Source organism: Heterodontus francisci, chromosome 33 (genome assembly GCF_036365525.1).
Source record: "Heterodontus francisci isolate sHetFra1 chromosome 33, sHetFra1.hap1, whole genome shotgun sequence".
Classification (NCBI taxonomy): Eukaryota; Metazoa; Chordata; class Chondrichthyes; order Heterodontiformes; family Heterodontidae; genus Heterodontus; species Heterodontus francisci.
This window is the reverse complement of record NC_090403.1, coordinates 39,572,186-39,594,772: the sequence shown is the minus strand read 5'-3', so window position 1 is coordinate 39,594,772 and position 22,587 is coordinate 39,572,186. Positions and strand designations below refer to the sequence as shown.

At 41.6% G+C, this 22,587-nt stretch overlaps 1 pseudogene; it reads right to left on the bottom strand.

The window, feature by feature from the left end:
• Positions 1-772: 772 nt before the first annotated feature.
• On the bottom strand, positions 773-21,822 carry LOC137347992 (uncharacterized; annotated as a pseudogene).
• Positions 21,823-22,587: the final 765 nt, after the last annotated feature.

Below are 22,587 nucleotides of genomic sequence, written 5' to 3'. Positions count from 1 at the left end.
CGTTCTCGGAGGTCGGCACTGGGACCCGCTACCTCCGGAACATGAAGCCATTTTTGGAACGTTGCACATGTCCAATTAACTGCCAGTTGAGCTCATTATGGATCTTAATAACAGGTTTGTTGGCAGCAGTTTGGGATTTTTAAAGGTAAGGAACGGGGAAAGCACCATGTCAGGAACACGGCAAGGTGCACAAGACATGAACACTGCGGGGGAGCATGAGGAAAGACGTGACTAAAATAATGCCGAGGCACAAAATTAAGCTCAGCAGTTTCAAAAATGCCACAGAGCAGCCATTGCTGGAGCTGTGAGACTTGCTTTTCTTAGTGGTGATTAGCAGGAATCTGGAGAGGAACACGAGCCCATTGGCATCACTTGGGCACCTGGGGTTGGCAGGGGAAGGCCTGTGAATTAATGAAACACAGCTGAGGGCGATTGGATGAGAACAGGCTTCTCTGGCATCGGACAGACAGCCAAGACAATCTTCAGCAGATGCAACCTCCTGGAAATCAGGAGGTCAGAGGAGCACAATGGGTGGGGGGGGGGGGGGGGGGGGTGGTGCGGTGGGTGCTGCAAGGGGAGGAAGGCACTACCTAAAACTTCAGGTCGACTGTCCAAGAGTCAGTTCCTTGCACATGACAGAGTGCCAGTGCTGTAGGAGGCTGTACACACCCAGGCAGATGGTCTTGGTCCTGATCCACAATGACCTGAGGCCTTGTGTCCCCCATGGCAGTCCCCTACCTGCAGCCATCAAGGTCACTGTTGCCCTGAATTTCTATGCAACCAAGTCATTGTAGGAATCTTCCGCAGCCCTAGGTGGCATCTTGCAGGTACCTAGGCAGATGGTCTTGGTCCTGTGTGCTCTGATCCACAATGACCTGAGGCAGCTCATCACTTCATCAGGCAGGTCACAGATGCCATATTCCAGAGGGCAAGGGACTACATCCATTTTGACCCAGATGTGCCAGCGCAGGCACAGAGGGCATCGGGTTTTTCCTCCAATGCTGGTTTCTCCCTGGTGCAGGGCATCATCGATGTGGCCATCAAGGCACCCAGTGACCAGCCAGTGAGCTCCATCAACAGGAAGGGCTTCCACTTCCTCAATATCCATCTGCTCTGCAGCCACAACAAGAGCTTCCTCCATGTGTGTGCTCCCTTTCCTGGCAGTTGTTATGACTGCTTCATCCTCTGCCAGTCTAGGCTGCCTTGGATCTTCACTCCATCCCCCAAACTGCATGGATGAATCCAAGGGGACAAGGGAAATTCCTTGAAGACATGGCTACTGACCCTTCTACGGGAGCCCCAGACAGAGGCACAGAGGTGATACAATCAATTCCACCTGCTCAGCAGGCCAAATATTGAGCATGCTATCGGGCTTCTGGAGAAGTGATTCCAATGCCTGGACCAGTCGGGTGGTGTCCACCAATACGGTCCTGCAAGGGTCTTCGTCATTGAGGTGGTCTGCTGCATTCTCCATAACATGGCCCTCCAGAGAGGTGTGGACCTTGAGGACAGTGAAGCCCTGGAAGGAGACATCTCATCAGGGGAGGAGCAAGAGAGGTGGAAGAATTGGTGGCAGAGGGAGATGATGTTGAGCAGAGAGATGCCCCTGCTGCACGATGAGGTGGCCTCCTCCTGCTACACTTTGGGAACAGGACCTCACTCCTCTCCCTCATGGTCTCCAGCATTAGATCCAGGTTGGCATCGATGAAGCAAGAGGCTGCCCTGCACCTAGTGACAGGCCTCCAGCTCCCCCCGACATCTCATTTCCCTCTGGTGTTGTGGAAGACAGATATCTCCCTGAGGACACAAGCAGCCTCAGAGATGGCTGCCGTGGGAGTCTACATGAGTCCCACATGTGATCTGACTCGTCTCCATTCCTGAACCCACTTGTTCTAACTGGACAGGAAACCCGTCTCCATACCAATTAATGGCTTACCCATTTGGAAATTGCAATATGAATCCCACTGGAAGCGGGTTTTTGACTCAGAACCAGACTCGGTTTATGTTTCCCACCTCCATAACGAAACTCCAACCCATGATGTCCAGAACTGTACACATGACTCCAAGTGTGGTCCAGCCAAGCGTCTATACAAGATTAACATAATTTCTCTGCTTATCAATTTTATTTCTCTAGAAATGAACCCCAATGTTTAGTTTGTATTTTTAATGGCTTTGTTAACTTGTGTTGCTACTTTTACTAATTTGTGCATTTGTACCCCTAGACCTCTTTGTTCCTCTACCCCATTAATACTCTTATTTTCCAAGCAATATGTGGCCTCATTCTTAAATACACCACCTCCCACTTATCTATATTGGAATTCATTTGCCATCTTCATACCCTTTCTACATGTTAATTATCATCTGCTTGCATTATGTATTTTGATATAAAGACACACTGGTGGCAGGAATTGCTTCCACATGAACGGCAATGTTTGAAAGCGATTCCGCGCTCTTCTAACTCCGTAAGGAGAGTAAGAAAGGGTTTGAGGAGGTAGTGTCCTACAAGATATAACTCCCTATAAAGTATTTACAGTCCATGAACTTCCTATGAAGACTTTAATGAGGAGATCTGTGGGTGAGGATTGCACTTCACCAAAGAGACAGCAGAGGAGCAATATACATTATCTACTGCCTAGATCATTATCCTGGACCTCTCTGTCAGCGTTTGTTCGCTGAAGGATTATCAAGTTTTTACTACTAATTTCAAGTAAACTAAAACAAAATTCTGGATTTCTCAAAAAGCAGAATTCGATTAAAGGTGCAAACTGAATGAGACGATGCACTTCTATGGCCATAAGGAATGATGTTGAAGACAACTGCCCAGCTAGATCTTGAGAGAATGTGGGAACATGCTCTCGCATCAGGGCAGAAAAGGGAGAATGGAAAGCTACTGAGATGTTTGGTTTTTCAGAAGCCAGGGTATAAAGAAGAACTGTAATAAGAAGTTACAAGGTTGGAGTCATTCAGGAAGGAGTCCGCCACTTAAGACTGAGATAAGGAGAAATCTCTTCACTTAAAGGGTTGTGAATCTTTGGAATTCTTTACGCCAGAAGGTTGCAGATGGTCAGTCATGGAACATATTCAGGACAGAAGTCAACAAATTTTTGAGGACTAAGGGAAGTAAGGGATATGGAGACAATGCAGGAAGATGAAATTGAGATGGATGATCAGCCATGATCATACTGACTGGTGAAGCAGGCTCAAAGGGCTGAATGGCCTCCTATTTCTTATGTTCTTAGGTTCCTATGAACAACTACAGATGGTTAGGCTGCAAAGAAAGATTTCTGTTCATCAGGAATTAGTTAAGGTGAAGATGATTTGATTGAGGTGGCAGTTAGATTATTTTCTATATGGGTTATAGTATCAGGTGCTTGAATCCCAGACAAAGCCAGTTTAATTTTGCATTAGTATTCTATGCAATTGTTTTCAAGCTGTTCTAATTTAATGTTAAGAGTGTCTCAGACATTGTTTGATCATGGTTGATCAATGGCACTGTCTTCAAAGGAACAGAAGGATAAATGACTGGAGCTATGCAGGACATGGACTCAACTATCTCCTTTGCTGTGAAAAGGCTGAGAGATCGAATGGATAAAGGCTTCACTCCTCTCAACACTCTAATCAAGTTTGTGCTCTCTGAGATTTGTGGAGTGTTCAACTGCAGCCCAGTAACAAGGGCAGTCATGCAACGGAAATAGATGTTGCTATCTCCCATAATGACAGCACATCTTTGTGGATTCTGCTCTTGAATGAGGTTAGAGGAGGAGGTAAACGGGCGGGGGTGGTTTTCGTCAATTGGAGAATAGAAAAGACAGAAGACTGCAAGGAGGCAAATTTCTGTCTGGGGTTCACAGATTTACTGTAGGTCAGAAAATTGGATGAGTGTTAGGCAGAACATTCCACCTCGCTCCACTCTGTAGATTAGTATTTATATGAAAATCCTACCTGTTCAACGTCAGCACTTGTTATGCCAGCATTCCCTGTCCAAAGGGAATATTGCATAATTCAGTGGGAAGGGATCTTGTGTACCTCATGGGCTTCAGCCAATTTTGTGCCTGTGGTCATAACTTGACAATTGAGGCTTAGGGAAACTCCTACTGATGGATGTGGGAGAGCTTCCCTTGTTTGTTTATTTCGCCCAATTACAAATGCTCTCTTTATGGATTTTGCTGTACTTCCCAGAGGTGAAATCTTTCCTACAATGTCCTATTCAAAAACTTCCGAAGGAATGCCAAGATGTTCACAACATTTATAATCATGGTGAATAATAACCATTGGTTCAATACCACATAATTTAATAGCAATTTGTAATACAATTTCTCTGCTCAAAGACATTACAAATATATGAGTAATGTACTCTAGATATTGAAGTACAGCAGTATTCTTGATTGACATTAGTTTTTGAAGACATTGTTGAAATTCCATACAAGCAGTCTCATCAATTATTGAAGAACCTTTATAGAATCTAACCAATCTGTATTTCTATTTGGTTCTACAGTAGGAACATAGGAACAGGAATAGGTCAATTATACCCTTAAGCCTGTTCCACCATTCAATGAGATCATGGTTTCTCTGTGATCTAACCCCAATCCCTGCCTTTGCCCCATATCCCTCAATACCTTTGGTTATCAGAAATCTATCAATCTCAGATTTAAAATTAACAATTGACCCAGCATTAAATGCCATATGCGGAAGAGAGTTCCAAACTTCCACCACCATTTGCATGTAAAAGTGTTGACTAACTGCATTCCTGAAAGACCTGGTACTAATTATTAGACAATGCCCCCTAGTCCTATATTCCCTATCTACTTGAAGAGTTCCACTTAATAACTTGAAGACTATGATCAAATCATCTCTTCAACTTCTAAATTCCAGAGAATAGAACGTTAGTTTGTCTAATCACTCCTCATAATTTAAATCTTGGAGTCCAGGTATCATTCTAGTAAATCTATGCAGCATTCCCTCTAAGGCTAAATATATCTTTCATAAGGTGCGGTGCCCAGAACACAGTGCTTCGGATGTAGTCTAACCAGGGCTTTGTATAGCTGCAACATGACTTCTAACCCTCTTGTATTCAAGTCCTCTAGATATAAAGTCCAGCACTGCATTAGCAGATCAGAAGGCCAGCATTCCATAACAAGTGAATAATCCGCTCTGCCACTTTTCTATGCAAATGATGAAGGCAAAATAGTTCTCCAGGGGTGAATTATTGCAAGCCTGTAGATTTTGAATGATTAAGGAAACAATAGGAAAGATTCATAAATATTATGATCTGAGGCACTCTTTCCATATGAAAGGACTAAGGCTTCCACTGGGTGCAATTCAGGAGGTGCTGCATTGCCGCTAATGATGGTGTGATGAATAGATTTGGCAATGTTGGATTTTTACAATTACACAACATAAGGAGAGTAACACAGACAATGAAGCCAAATTTACTTGAACAGAACATCCTTAACATACAAATGTTTTTGATAGTGAAGCGGGAGGAGTGCACTGTTTTTTCTAGTTCCACTTCTCCATAGGTCACATCACCTATTTACATTTTTTCTCAGTTACCGATACAGTCAATCATACACTCTATTTTTTTTATCCCAGAATAAAATACACCAACCAGGTTTCTTTAATAAACAACTTAAATATTTTTAGAAATAGTGATTCAGGCAAAGTATAGTTAGTGAGATAAATTGTCTCCCCACCTGCCAAGTAGCTAGCCCAGTAACCAAATGACCCTATCATTATTATAGTGTGATTACAATGAGCAAGGATAGAAAAGTCTTGAACTGCATTGGATTCTTTTGGATCATCTGAAAAGAAAACATTGGAATGACCCCTATAAATCTTGACTTGTCACTTCTCCGTAAACATCTTCCCCAAATTGAAAAAGCCCCCTGTTGGGTATTTATCTGAAAACAGGTGCCTTCCAGTAACTGTTGTTTACAAGCCAAATCCAAAAAACCTCTGATGATCTCTTTAAAAAAACACAAAGTCCAGCATCTATGGAATTCTTTTTCAGTTTGAAAACACAAATTCTCAATATTTAACAAAAAAATAGAAGCACTCGTAACAATGGTACATTCAACTGGTGTACTGGCTAGCCAAATTTGAACAATATATTAAGAATCTCTTCAATGCTGTTCATTGACTAGCCTCAGCAAAATAACTATGATCAATTGAAATACATTGGGCAGCGACTTTGACAAAGCAAATGCTTTAAAATATTATATAACTTTCAGTGGACGTACCTGGACATTTTGTTTTCTGAACCTGACCCAAGTTACTCTCCAGAAACTCAATTTGGTGCTTCTTATATTTAAAAAGTAATGAAACACAAATGACATACAATTAATGAGCTTTGAAGATGATAGTGCCAATTGGATTTATTTTGAAGTGTTCTGGGGCAGAAGAGGTGAGAGATCAGCAGGAATTCCAATCCATTGAGGTAAGAAAGCCGCCTCGTACTTAAATATTTTTAGAAATGGTGAATCAGGCAAAGTATAGTTAGTGAGGTAAATTGTCTCCCCACCTGCCAGGTAGCCAGCCCAGTAACCAAATGTCCCTATTGTCATTATAGTGTGATTACAATGAACAAGGATAGAAAAGTCTTGAGCTGCATTGGATTCTTTTGGATCATCTGAAAAGAAAACATCTCCTTTGGACTGATCAATGTTCTTCTTACACCAGTCCATTCCATTACTTGTCACTACAAAGACAACATTTCTGTATTTATTTCGGAAGTAAGCCATCGCTATGTCTAAATATTTCTTATCAGCTATGACTCCTTTCCAAACATTTGGCATGATAGTTAGGTAATCTCCCCTTCGAACATGAACACCAACATATGTCACATTCTTTTGCTCCCCCCTAATGCGTCTAAGGAATACATTTGTCTGTTCTGTAACAAAGTCATGAAAGGTGAACTCACGGAGAATTTCCTCTCGGATATGATGATAGAAGGTCCAGGAACATGGGTATCCTGAGAACATAACAAAGTCTCCAGAAATATTACGGTACTGATCGTCCATCCAGTCATGGAGATGATAATTTTTCCATTGTATTCCATTTATCACACTTTGATGGAGGGTTGGAAGGGTACTTTTGAAAATAGGGGACAGGTAATTTGCCATAGAAGGCAAAATGTATGCTTGATGACCATTTAATTTTGCCAATGCATATAATGTTGCATACTCCCCCATCTGGTTGCCAAGACGTCCTATAGAGTTAATTGTCCAAATTCCTTTTGAAGAAGTCTTCATCTTTTTAGAGTCTTTCTCTGTTTCATCTTTCAATGTCATGCTTACATTTTTTTAAAAATGAAGATATTTGGCCGTTTTGTTATATCTTAAATGACCTCTGTATATTATAGAAATTGACATTATTGAACAGAACAATATTAAAAAGGCCAGAATTTTCTCGGTTTGGTGAATACAACGGCTGCTCAAAAATATCATTTTCATAGACTCTTCACGTCGTGATTTTATGATTCCTTCCTCAGTTCAGTTATAGATTCTGAAATTTGGAAAATATAAGCCACAAAGATCATTACCACAGAATCTATGATGAAATTAAACATTTTTTCAAAATTTGCTCATGAATCATTTCTTTTTGTGAAAGCTGTTTCTGAGAGATGCATACAACACATTATTGGTATAATTGATGTTGTAACAACTCAGTGCAGATAGACATAACGTAATAGGATAGATAGGGAATGAAAGTTTATCATTTTGATTGGCATCACGGAAGACTTGGAGAGAATCAACTCCCCAGTCGCTGAGTTGACGCATGTACTGTGTGGCATGCATTGAATCACACAGCCTAATCCCAAATTTGAGAACAGTTAGCAGAACTCAGCTGTGGCAGTGATAAGAGGTGCCTTCAATCACAAAGAAATTGAAGGCTCTTGCTTGCTGATCATAAAGAAATTGGATTGAGTCTGCTTCAACTTATTTCATGTGGGGAACCCTTACAAAACATTAAAAAAATTTACAGGAAAGAATCAGGCCATTTGGCTTAGCAGGTCCATGTTCCACAATGAGCCTTATTGTAAACAGCTGCTCAGTTCGGGGAGAAAGAACCCGACTCGAACCCGATCGAACACAGGGTTTGGTGACAGGAAGGAACTGAAGGAAATCAGTATTAGTAGAGAAATGGTGTTGGGAAAATTGATGGGATTGAAGGCCGATAAATCCCCAGGGCCTGATAATCTACATCCCAGATTACTTAAGGAAATGGCCCTAAAAATAGTGGATGCATTGGTGGTTATCTTCCAAGATTCTATAGACTCTGGAACAGTTCCTATAGATTGGAGGGTAGCTAATGTAACCCCACTATTTAAAAAGGGATGTAGAGAGAAAACAGGGAATTATAGACCAGTCAGCCTGACGTCGGTAGTGGGGAAAATTCTAGAGTCCATTATCAAAGATTTAATAGCAGAGCACTTGGAGAACAGTGGTAGAATCGGATAGAGTCAGCAAGGATTTACGAAAGGGAAATCATGCTTGACGAATCTACTAGAATTCTTCGAGGATGTAACTAGTAGAGTTGATGAGGGGGAGCCAGTGGATATAGTTTATTTGGACTTTCAGAAGGCTTTCGACAAAGTCCCATATAAGAGATCAGTGTGTAAAATTAAAGCACATGGGATTGGGGGTAGTGCATTGCGATGGATAGAAAATTGGTTGGCAGACAGGAAACAAAGAGAAGGAATAAACGGTTCTTTTTCCGAATGGCAGGCTGTGACTCGTGGGGTACTGCAGGGATCGGTGCTAGGACCCCAGCTATTCACAATATATATTAATGAATTTGCAGATGACACAAAACTGGGTGGGAGGGTGAGTTGTGAGGAGGATGCAGAGAGGCTTCAGGGTGATTTGGACAAGTTAAGTGAGTGGGCAAATGCATGGCAGATGCAGTATAATGTGGATAAATGTGAGGTTATCCACTTTGGTAGCAAAAACAGGAAGGCAGATTATTATCTGAATGGCTATCAACTGAGAGAGGGGAATATGCATTGAGACCTGGGTGTTGTTGTACACCAGTCGCTGAAGGTAAGCATGTAGGTGCAACAGGCGGTAAAAAAGGCAAGGGGTATGTTGGCCTTCATAGCAAGAGGATTCGAGTACAGGAGCAGGGATGTCTTGCTGCAATTATACAGGGCCTTGGTGAGGCCACACCTGGAATATTGCGTGCAGTTTTGGTCTCCTTATTGAGGAATGATGTTCTTGCTATAGAGGGAGTGCAGCGAAGGTTTACCAGACTGATTCCCGGGATGGCAGGACTGACGTATGAGGAGAGATTGAGTAGGTTAGGATTATATTCGCTGGAGTTCAGAAGAGTAAGGGGGGATCTCATAGAAACCTATAAAATTCTAACAGGACTTGACAGGGTAGATGCAGGAAGGATGTTCCCAATGGTGGTGGAGTCCAGAACCAGGGGTCATAGTCTAAGGATATGGGGTAAACCTTTCAGGACTGAGATGAGGAGAAATTTCTTCACCCAGAGAGTGGTGGGCCTGTGGAATTTGCTACCACAGAAAGCAGTTGAGGCCAAAACATTGTATGTTTTCAAGAAGGAGTTAGATATAGCTCTTGGGTCGAAAGGGATCAAAGGATATGAGGGGAAAGACTCAGTTTCCCTGCTTGACCTCCCGGACTCCCAGCTCAGGTAAGTTTTTTAATTTTAATACTTTCCAGCAGAGCGCTTACCGTGTGTGTCCGGCCTGACCCAAGCCTGCAAGCCGGTCCTGAAAGAGGGGCCTGGCTTGACCCGACCCGGACTCGACACATATCATCGGGTCCCGTCAGGTTTGGATTGGGCAGCAGGCTTTTACCTCATTGCACCCTTCTTCATCTAACCCCATCAACATATCCTTCTATTCCTTTACTCCTCATGTGTTTATCTAGGTTCACCTTAAATGACTATGCTAGTCACCTTACCTACTCCCTGGGGTAGTGGGTTCCACAGTTTAATCTCTGGGTCAAGAAGTTTCTTCTGACTTCCCTTTTGGATTTAATGGTACTTGTCTTATATTTATGATCCTTAGTTCTGGTTGGGCCTACAAGTGGAAACATCTGCTGTACACCTACCCTATGAAAAAATCCCTTTCATAATCTGTCACAATCGCCTAGTTCATGATTTGTATTAATATTTTAGAGGTTACTTTTAGTTTTGGGGAAATTTAATGTGTAGCTGTAAGGTAATTGAAATTCCAGAATTCAAAATTTTGCAGGACCACCCTAGAGATTTTATTTCAAAGATCCTTCCATGTTTGCCCACAAGGACAAAGTTAGAGAGGTGACCCGGTCATAAAACATTGCTTAGCTGGGGTACTGTAGCCAGAAAGTGTGAAATGAATTGTCCTTTCATTGTTAGCAATATCAATTATTCATGTGAAGGTAATTAGCTTAAATTGCTATCTGGAACATCCCATATGTACCACATGGCTATGACGATAGATGTTGCAGGGAATGCCCATTGATTGGTTGTTTTTATCTCTGTGCTGGCTCACAGAAGGTCAGTTGGTTTTTGGAAAGCAGTTGACTTTGAAAGTAGCTGGTCTCAGGAGCAGAAAGGCCATCATGAACCAGGGGTGTTTCTGTTTTCGGTAAGGCCTAGGCTCAGGCTGGGAAATCCAGATTTGTGAGGTGTTGAAAGAGAGTTGGAGGGTTGCCTCAAGAATAGTAGAAAACCAGGAGGCAAAAGGGAGTGAGGAACTTAAAACAATCACTATCACTAGAAAAAAGGTAATGGGAATTCTAATGGGACGAAAGGCTGACATGTCCTCTGAACCTGACGGCCTGCATCTGAGGTTCTTAAAGGAAGTGGTTGAAGAGATAGTGGATGCATTGGTTGTAATCTTTCAAAATTCCCTAGGTTCTGGAAAGGTCCCAGCGGATTCCAAAACCGCAATGTAACACCTCTGTTCATGAAAGGAGGGAGACAGAAAGCAGGAAGCTGTAGGCTAGTTAGCCTAACATCTGTCATAGGGAAAATGCTTGAATCCATTATTAAGGAGGTAGCAGCAGGATATCTAAAAAATCAAAATGCAATCAGGCAGACTCAACATGACTTTATGGAAGTGAAATCATGTTTGACTAATTTATTAGAGTTCTTTAAGGATGTAACAAGCAGGGTGGATAAAGGGCAACCGGTAGATGTAGTGTATTTGGATTTCCAAAAGCATTTCATAAGGTGCCACATAAAAGGTTTCTACACAAGATAAGAGCTCATGGTGTTGGAGGTGATATATTTGCATCGATAGAGGACCGGCTAACTAATTGGGATAAATGGGTAATTTTCAGGATGGCAAACTGTAACTCGTGGAGTGCCACAGGGATCAATGCTGGGGCCTCAACTATTTACTATCTATATTAATGACTTGGATGAAGGGACCAACTGTATTGTAGCCAATATAAAAACAAGAAATGCTGGAAATACTCAGCAGGTCTGGTAGCATCTGTGCGAGGGATAGTCCCAGGCCTCAAACACTGCTTTCAGGTGAAGCAGCGATTTACTAGTACTTCTTTCAATGTAGTATACTGTATTCGCTGCTCACAATGTGGTCTTCTCTACAGTGTGGAGACAAAACGCAGACTGGGTGACCGCTTTGCAGAACACCTCTGCTCAGCCCAAAAGCATGACCCCGAGCTTCCGGTTGCTTGCCATTTTAACACTTCCCCCTGCTCTCATGCTCACATCTCTGTCCTGGGATTGCGGCAGTGTTCCAGTGAACATCAACGCAAGCTCGAGGAACAGCATCTCATTTACCGATTAGGCACACTACAGCCTGCCAGACTGAACATTGAGTTCAATAATTTCAGAGCATGATGGACCCCCCATTTTACTTTTATTTTTAGTTTTTTTTTCTTTTTTATATAGTTTTTGTGTTTATTTTATTTTATTTCATCTTAGTTTGTTCAGTTTGTTTACCCACTTTTTTTCATATTTGTACTTGCTGCTGTTCAATTTTCAGTCCGTTAACACCTAATCTGTACTAATGCTTTATCTTTCAACACACCATTAACATATTGTTTGCCTTTGCTCCATGACCTTCTGGTCAGCTATCCTGTGACCTTGTCCTATCTACACCTTCTCCTTTGTTATCTTTTGCTCCACCCCCGCTTTACTTGCTTAAAACCTTTCACATTTCTAATATTTGCCAGTTCTGAAGAAGGGTCACTGACTTGAAACGTTAACTCTTCTTCTCTCTCCACAGATGCCGCCAGACCTGCTGAGTATTTCCAGCATTTCTTGTTTTTATTTCAGATTTCCAGCATCCGCAGTATTTTGTTTTTATATTATTGTATTGTAGCCAAATTTGCCAACCATACAAGGATATGTAGGAGAGCAAGTTGTGAGGAGGATACAAACAGACTGCATTGGGAAATTGATAGGCTAAGCGAGTGGGAAAAAATTTGGCAGATGGAGTATAATGTGAGAAAATGTGAGCTTGTCCATTTTGGAAGGAAGAATAGAAAAATAAAATATTAGTTAAATAGAGAGAGACTGGAGAATGCTATGGTACAGAAGGTGTCCATGTACATGAATTACAAAAAGTCAGCATGCAAGTACAGTAAATAATTATGAAGGCAAATGGAAGGGTGGCCTTTATTGCAAGGGGGATGGAGTATAAAAGTAGGGAAGGCTTGCTACAACTGAACAGGGCATTGGCGAGACTGCACCTTGAGTACGGTGGACAGTTTTCGTCACCTTATTTAAGGAGGGACGGACTAGAATTGGAGGCATTTCAGAGAAGATTCACCAGGCCAATTCCTGGGATGAGGGGGTAGTCTTATGAGAAAAGGTTAAGCAGGTTGGACCTATACTTATTGGAGTTCAGAAGATTGTGAGGTGATCTTAATAAAACGTATCAGATTCTGAGCGGGCTTGACAGGGTAGATGCTGAAAGGATGTTTTCCTTCATGGGAGAATCTAGAACCAAGGGCCATAGTTTCAAATTAAAGGGTCTCTCATTTAAGATGGAGATGAGGAAGAATTTCTTCTCTCAGAGGGTTATTAGTGTTTGGAATTCTCTTCCCTAGGGAACAGTGGAGGCTGAGTCATTGAACATATTCAAGGCTGAGATGGACAGATTTTTGATTGACAAAAGAGTCAAGGGTTATTGGCAGCAGGGAGAAAAGTGGAGTTAAGGCCACAATCATATCAGCCATGATCTTATTGAATGGTAGGGCAGGCTCGAGGGGCCGAATGTCCTACTCCTGCTTCTATTTCTTATGTGCTTATTGCTAGAGGGAGAATCCCCTGGAAATCTCCCACTTCTGAAGAAAGCTGAGAAACGAAAGAAAAACAAAGTTAATCTTTAAGAGCTGTGGTAACCTTTGGATTGGTCCCAGGAGGAGTAAATGAACTGCCAAGATCCTGTAAAGTATAGGGAACACTTGGGGTCGAATAAAAGTCACACAGGAGTGTTCTGTTGAGATTTAGAATTTAAAGTTTACATCTTCATGTTCTGTTAAGTTTTTAAGTTCTAAGTATAAGGGATTTCAAATTGTAGTTAAGAGCTCAAATTTCTTTTTAAAAATGTTACTGGTCTTTAACGGAATCATAACAAATCTTAAAGACCTCTATCAAGTGATCGCTCATTTTTCTCTTTTCTAGTGAAAAGAATCCCAGCCTGTTCAATCTTTCCTGATAATTATAACTTCTCAGTTCTGATACCATTCTAGTAAATATTTTCTGCATCTTTTCCAGTGCCTCTATCTCTTTTTAATATGGAGCCCAGAACTGTTCACAGGTTTCCAAGTGTGGTTTAACCAATGTTCGAAACAATTCAAGATCACTTCTCTGTCTTTCAATTTTATCCCTCCAAAAATGAACCATTGTGCTTTGTTCTCCTTTTTATCATCTTATTAACTTGTGGCGCTACTTTTGGTGATGTGTATTTGTATCCCTGGATCCCACTGTTCCTCTATCCAGTTTAGATACTTATTTTCCAAGAATTATGTGGCCTCCGTAATCTTCCTACCTCACACGTATCTATATTGAGGTTCATTTGCTAATGAAATGCCCATTCTGCAAGTTTATTATTTTTTACTTGCAGTTTGTTGCAGCCCTCCTCTCTATTAACTATACCCCTTCACCCCCAATTTAGTATTATTGTCAAATTTTGAAATTGCTGTTCCAATTCCAGAGTCCAAATCATTTGCGTAAATGGTGAACAATAGTGGTCCCAGCACCGATCCTTGGGGACCACCACTTCCCATGATTATCCAATCTGAGTTACTACCTTTAACCCTTACTCTCTGTTTTTCCTTCTGTAGCCAGCTTACTATCCATTCTGTTACATGTCCCCTGACTCCACGAGCTGTCCTTACTCATGAGTCTACTACTTGGTACCTTATTGAAGGTTTCACAGAAATCCACATATATTACGTCTACCGCATTATCTACGCTTTCCATTACTTCTTGAAAAACTCAATAAGGTTGCTCAATCATGACCTTTTGTTTTGGAATCCATGCTGATTACTCTATATTTCATTTTCAGTTTCTAGATGTTTTTCTATTACAACTTTGAGTAAGGATTCCATTCTCTTTCCCACCACCAAACCTTAAGCCAATTGGTCTATAGTTTCCTAGACTTGTTCTATCTCCCTTTTTAATGAAAGGTATCACATTCACTGGCCACTAATCCTGTGGTACTATTCCCTTTTCTGATATTTTATATATATATATATATATATATATATATATATATATATATATATATATATATAGAATAGTGCCTCTGCTACTTCTTTCCTAACTTTTAATATGCATGGATACAATTCATCTGGAGCAGAGGTTTTATTCTCTCTAAGTTTGATTAGTTTATCAATTATCTCCCTGCTTTCTATCTCAAATGTCTTCATATCTTCTTTGATCTCTTCTTCTAATATCATGTCCACCATGTTAGTTCCCCTTAAATACCAAGGCAAAGTAATATTTAATATTTTTACCTTTTTTCTGTCATTACCTGTGAGTTTATCGTGTGTATCCCTTAGTGTCCCATCCTGCTTTTTTTTGCTATGTGTGTGTATTTAGAATACTTTACTGTTGATTTTTATATTTCTTGATATTTTAATTTCATAGTTTATCATTGTTTTTTTAAACTTCTTTCTTAATCTTTTTTGGATTCTCTATTGTTATCCCCTCCTTTATTGTCTATGTTCTTGGTGTATGCTTGTTCCTTTAGTTTCAATTATGCCCTATTTCTTTATTGATCCATGGTGTGTCATTATTGGGCAGTTTGTTTTTGCTTTTTAATGGAATATATTACTCCTGGACTCTGTTGATCACTGTTTTAAATGTTTCCTTATAGTCAGAAGTGACTCAATTGAACCAGGATTGATGGCAGTTGTGATACATGCTAAGAAATAGCTGATGTATGCTTGATACAATTTCCTCAAATATTTCAGTGTGTTCAGCCAACACAGATTTGCCTGACATCTTTCACTAGTTGCCATTTGTTGCTGTTAAGCCCTTCCATGACCACACACAGAGTAAACATGATTGTTGAGAAGCTGCTGGAGCATGCTTTTTTCCCACAAAGTTGCTGGAGGTGTGAGCTGATAACATATCTCTAACATAGAAATATGGTATGATAATGGTGTGGCTGCGGCAGCTGGGATCTTGATAAATAACAGGACAAACAGTGCATCTCCTGAACTAATGAGGTTATAGAAATAAGAAATATACAGAGGAAGGACAGAGAAGGAGAGTGAATTCAATGACAAGTCAGGCACAGAAAGAGAAATAAAGAGAGGGAAGGAAAGATTGGATTAAAACAGAGAACAAAGAGACAGAATGAAAAAGAAAAATGAAAAAAGTAAAAGTTGGCATTTTTAAAATCTTCAACCATTATTCACAAACTTAAGGAATGAGACTCCGCACTACTTTTTCATGCCATTACAAAGGTCTGTTAATTACCAGTCTTATTTTTCTGTGATACGTTTAATGGGCAATTAGTGTGCAAATGCAGCAAATTCATGAAAATCTTAGGGAGATTAAGGGCAAGAGGCTGTTTCTGTGAAGGTAACAGTGAAATAGCATTTCACAGCTCACAGGATATCTCTTCCTAATCACAAGTTGTAGGACGATTTGCACATTAATATGACTGTGCATCACTAAGATGCTTCAGTGAACTTTGTGACAAAGATGCAGCAATATTATAAAGGGCCCAAGGATTAAATTATTTTTTTGAACTGGGAGCTGTGGATCTTTTCTGTTGAACATAATATGTAGGAGGTAACGAAAGATACCTTGTGTATACAAGTAGTTTTGCAAAAGAAACACAAGAGAAATGAAGAAAATTATTTACTATGCAGCAAGTTATGATCTGGAATACATTGCCTCAAGGTGCAATGAGAACAGATTTCATAGCAGCTTTCAAAAGGGAATTGGATTAACACCTGAAGGAAAATAATTTGCAGGGCTACAGAGAAAGGGCAGGGAGTGGGACTAGCTAAATTGCTCTTGCAGAGAGTCAGCTCAGGCTTGACAGACTGATTGGATTCCTTCTATGCTATAACCATTCTATGAGCTGGATTCTGTGCAGGAGGCGGGCTCCCAGCAGCAGGCCGAAAAGATGAGGGGAGCCCCACCTCAGCCTTTTTGTGCCCCCGGAGCGATCATCCGGTGTTTTGAACCCTAAGTGCCTGGTGTCGGGATCTCCATACTTTTAAAGTCGGGGATCCTGCCTCCAAGAGCTGCCGATCACAGGGCCAGCAGCTTAGCAGTATTGGCAGCGCTACCAGGATTGGTGGCCACTGTGGGTACTGCAGAGGCCTTGGACCCAGGCCTAGCACTGGAACCCCAGACCAAAGGTAACTGAGGCGGGGTCGCCAAGGCCAGTTTGGAAGGCCCTGGTGAGGGAGGGGTGGGAGTGTGGGGGTGATGTCCAGGGGGAGGGGGAGCTATGTCGATGTAGAGGCGGGGGTCCTCTATGGGCCACAGGTTGCCCACAAAGGAGGGAAACTCACCCACCAGTAGAGGCCTGCCCAGGTCGGGAGAAAGGAACCCGAACGAGCCACAGAGGACCCGAGCCCAATCCGGCCCAAGTCCCTCCGATTTTGCCCCGAGCCGACCCAATCCCGCCCCGACTCAACCATCCTTCTGACTCGGAACCTCCAGGAAGCTGCAGTGCGTGCGCAATGACATCATAGTGACGTCACTCGCTCACTGCACAGACTCAGTGTTGTCCTGGACTCCAAACTCAGGTAAGTTTTAAAAATTTTAATACTTACCAACAGAGCACTTGCCGTCTCTGTCCGGCCCGCCCTGACCTGACTCGACCCGACCCGACCCGAGCCCGAAAGCTGTACCCTGAAGATGAGCCCGACCTGACCCGAACCCGACACAAGTCGCGGGTCCAGTCGGGTTCGGGTCGGGTAGCAGGCCTCTACCCACCAGTACCATAGGGTGGATGCTTCATTAGATTGCAGTGGTGGCAGGGAGAGTCCCTTAAGTGGCCATTAGGCCTTTAGGGCCTCAATTGGCCTCTGGGCGGGAAGGCTGTCGTTGGCCTATCCCACTCCTGGCAAAATCACTTGGTGACGGTGCAGCAATGGGTCCTCCACCCCCGCCGCCCATCACAATTCTATGGGCCACCCTGCCTCTGACGCTGTTTCATGGGGGCCCATATAATTCAGTCCACTCTATAGGGGTAAAATGTGGGTATTCAGAGTGGTAGAAAGTGGAAAGTAGAGCCTGACCAGGATCACTGCTGGGACCAATGTAGTTCACAATTTATATTAATAATTTAGACTTTGGAATCAAAATCACAATATCTAAATTTGTTTATGATACCAAATTGTGGGGTATAGCCAATACTAAGGAGGATTGCAAGAAATTAGAAGACGACATTAATAAACTTGAAAAATGGGCATATAATTGACGAATGAGTTTCAACACAGGTTGGTAAGAAAAATAAGGAGGTCACATTTACTTGAAAAATAAGAATCTTAATGGCGTAAAGGGTTCTGGCAGTACAAGTACACACATCACTAAAAGTAGCAATGCAGGTTAATAAGGCCGTTAAAACAAAAGCAAACCAAATACTAAGGTTTATTTCGAAAGGGAAAATTGAAATGTAGAGAAGTTGTGCTAAACCTGTATCTAAACCTGGTTAGACCACACTTAAATTACAATTCTGGTCACCATATTATAGAAAGGATACAGAGGCACTAGAGAAGGTGTGAAAAAGATTTACAAGATGGTATCATAAATGCAAGGTTATTTACACCTATCAAGAAAGGGTTCATAGGCTGGGTCTCTTCTCTTGAAAAGAGAAGGCTGAGGGGTGACCTAATAGAGGTCTTTAAAATAATGAGAAGTTTTGATACAGTAGACACATAGTGAGTACTTCCACTTTTGGGGAAGAGTAAAACTAGAAACCATCAATAGAATAGTCAACAAGAAATCAATGGCGAATTCAGAAGAAACTTTATTTCCCAGAGGGTGTTGAGAATGTGAACTTGCTACCACGGGGAGTGGTTGAGGCAAATAATATACATGCATTTAAGGGGAGGCTAGATAAGCATGTGAGGGAGAAGGGAATAGAGGGTTATGCTGCTAACATTAGATGAGGAAAGATGTTAGAATATACAGCACAGAAACACACCTATGTAATTTAAACTAATTCTCTCAGTTGCTGAGCGAATGGCTTTCCATTTGAATTATTTTCTGTCATTACTTTTGTGATATTCAGTTCTCATTACAGTTTTATCTTGCACTGCGAAAAGCTCTTGCAAATAGTCACAGCTGAAAAAGAAACCTGTCTGACATGGCATTTGTCATTTTTCTTTTGTTGTGTGAATAGAATGTAAAGGTGATCTAAATTTGGGCATAAACAGTGCATGGTGCAGTGGATTGGACTCTGGGTTTTTTCATCTGGGAATCAGGATCAAATTCAAACCTCAATCAATGGGAGATAAGTTTCCTCTGTTGGCTGGAAGGTTCATACATGAACGTTTGGTTCCTCGTATGCATTGGCACACAGTCCAAACCAAACAATTCTGCTTAATAGACAAAATGCTATCATTTCACTCAGTAACAGGAAGATGGGTCATCTGAGAAATGGAAGAAATTTACCTCTGCTACACAAGACAATGTTCTTTTGATGTTGAGGCTGAGGCACGTTGATGATTCAGAGTAGGTGAAGTTTAATTCTACATCTGACCTGACCTGGGAATACCTGTTGGCACTGGGTCCCTGAAATAGACCTTTCAAAATCATTAGATACTCCATTCTGCAGCAAGTAAATCCTTTGACGAGCACAACAATTCCTACAATTTCCTACCATAGAAATTGTTACAAATTGATTCTTTAAAAATGCATTGCAAACTAAGAGAATAAATTTGAAGCAAAAATATAGAAGAACTACTTTTTAAGATACCTAGGAAAAATGGACAAAAAAAATTGATGCAAATATTTGTAAGCTTTGAGTCCAGAATTTATCTACCAAAGTGTTCATGGGGCAAAAAGTTCAGAGAGATTCAAATATATAGATTAAAAATTGATTACTGTTAACTGAAGAATGCTAATTGTCCTAAATATGTCCAGAGGGAGGATAACTACAAATGACAACTATGATGTATCAAAAAGGTACCAATGAACACCCAGCAAACCAATCATTAAAGCACTCAACATTGCTTTCCAGCTTATTGGGATTGACATTTTGGCATCCAAGTCACTCATCTTACATGAATTAAAATTGAATTTGGAACAGACAAAACTTTAAATAATCCAGAAATAAATCGTGAAACATAATGAGAAACCTATTTTAGAAATTTCTGAAATAATCTTTCTCTCAGAATGTCTGCACCTTTTCCTTGAATTTTATTTCATTTTGTGAGTTTGCTTTTCTGGGTTTTCCTGCTGATATTTTTCAGGTCCTGTTTTGAGCCTGAAAAAAAAAAGAAAGATAAGAAGAAACTCAGTCAGGAATTCTAGAACCCTAACTTTATTATTTCAGCAGTAGCGATTAATTGAGCAGATTGGGATACCCAAGTTGCTGACTTAATTTCTTCCAGTAGTTTTCTCAATCCTTTATGAAACCTCCTAGTTTGCTTGCCAATGCTTATAGTCTCTTGTTCAGTCTCCTCTTAAGTGTTACACAATCAATCCCCCAATGATCCAGGTCAAACTCACTTTGTGTCCCCGATCTCTGCCTCCAGATTGTGCAGACACAAGTCCAAACCTCCCTGAATGCTGTCAAGCTCAACACCTCTGGCTGCTACCATGCATGATATCCCTTTCCTGAATGTGCAAGACTCTACACTTCCCCCTTTGCCCTTACCCAGTAGCGCTCGAGTGCTGCCAGATCCCAGCATTATGCTCTATTGATGGGAAATATGCCAACATTTCTTGGAAACCATTTCAAAGCATAGCTTTCTTGAACTAGCACGTAACCATGCTATATAGCATAGTTTCTGTGTTCATTCTTGTACATATTTTGGCTGCTGCTCCAAATCAGAGTCCATATTTCCCCTCTTCTCTTTTCTCTTTACCCCTCCTTCCATCATGCAAACTTTCTTTTCTCTTCCTTCACATACTTTACCCCCACAAACCCTGGGCTATATTTTATGCTCCTCTGGAAGGTGGGATTTCAGGTTGGACGTTGCGGGGGGAGGTGCGGAGAATCCGCGTGGAGACGCCCGCCATGATGCTACTTCCTGATTGTGTTGGCGGCACTTACACCCCAACGCAACGACATGATCATTTACATCTGTTAAATTCTATTTAGCTTACATTTGAATGTCATTCATTGTGATCTTGCCAGGCGTTCGCAATCTTGTGTTGGACGTGTGGCACTCATGTGTCTTCAGTTTTGCGTCTTTAAAAGACTGGCGAGAGTCCTCCATGCCTCGAGAGGTAAGTGACTTTACCAGTGTTATATAGGAGAAGTGAATGGGTGGGAGAACTCAGCAAGTGGATTGTTTATGGAGGCGGGGTGGGGAGAGAACTTGGCAAGTGGTTTGTCTGTGAAGGTGGGGGAGGACCCAGGGGGGCTGTTTGCAGAGAACAAAAAAAAGGTTTAAACAACACACACGTGATATTGATGAAAGCACACTAGTGCAAATGCAGGTCTTGCATTCTTTTGGGTATGATTATTCTGGATCTGGCCAGCTAAACACCATCTTCTAGTGAGATGTCATCTCTGATAGACCAGTACTGCCGCATTGCTGGCTGTGTGTGCTGTATCCTATCAGGCCATCCCTGGATCACTTGCTGAGATAGCATCTGTAACTGCTCGTCTTTGCTAGTCTCATCTCTAATTTGACTCAGTTTCGGTGGTGTTACGTTCACTAGGTGATGAATCTTTATGCCTAGATCTTCTTTGCTGCTTATCGGACGGCTCTTTTCAACGAGTGTACTATCTTCAACCCCCAGTGTCACCTCCTTCACCTCATGGCTTACTGAGATAATCAGCAGCTCTTCACAACTGCTCAACCCCAGGATAACTGGACCATCTGTTTCTGTGACATAGAACATACAGTTAACATCTTTTCCTTTGTGTGTCCCTCTGATTTGGGTTGTTCCTAGCTGTCGAATCTCAGTTCCCCCGTATGCTGTTAGCGTGACGTTGTTTGATTTCACAGCACCTTCCCTTGGATAATCATTTTTCTCCAAATCTTCAGGAAAGATCTGCTGGTATAGTCTGAGCGGGATGATGTTACTTTGCACTCCAGTATCAATCTTCACCTTCAGATTTATCGTTGTGGGCCTATTTGTCATCCTGTTCCTGATCTGATTGGTTGTGTGAATATCTGTTCTCTGGGAACGGTCACATCCAGACATTTTGTGTAATTCTATGGTTCCTATGTCTATCATGTTCTCAAACCCATCGCCATCTTCCAGGGTATGGACATTTTGGTTCCTTTCACTATTCCTTTGGCCCTGTTACTCTGGCTCTGATGGCTCATCTACCACCTTCTTGTCTTGTTCTGCACATCCTTTCCCAGTGATTGGTCTGTCCGCAAGCTTTGCAGATTGTCCATATGCAGGACATTTCCTTCTATCTGTCAATTCATGTGGTTGTCCACAGCTCCTGCACATCTTTCTCTCTGTTTGGTGTACATTCTTTAGTTGTTGTTTCACTGCATCGACCCTGCTGCCTGTCTCTTTTCTTAACTGAAGTCTAGCTATTTGGAGGGTCAGATTCTTCATCTGTCTGCTCGTGGCTTCATGTGCTCTGGCAATGTCTACAGCCTGCGATATTCTGAGTTTGTCCTGTCCAATTAAAGCTTTCTGTACTTCAGGATGTGCAGAACCCCAAATGAGCTGATCTATCTGCCGTTCATCTGTGTCCTTAAATTTACATTTTCTGGCTGCATTTTTCAATCTTGCTACAATATTGTCAATAGGCTCACCTAGTTCCTGTCTGAGGCCTTGAAAATGAAAATATTGGTATATCTGATGATTTGATTTTGGCTGGAGATGGGCGCTGAATCTTTCAAAAATTTTGTCTGGGTTTCTGCTGTCCCCTTCGCTTAGGTCCCAGATGTTAAATACATTTAATCCTTTATCTCCAGCCCACAGAAGGATATAGCTGACCCTCTCCTCTTCACTAGTGCCTTTTAGGAAATTACTAAATGC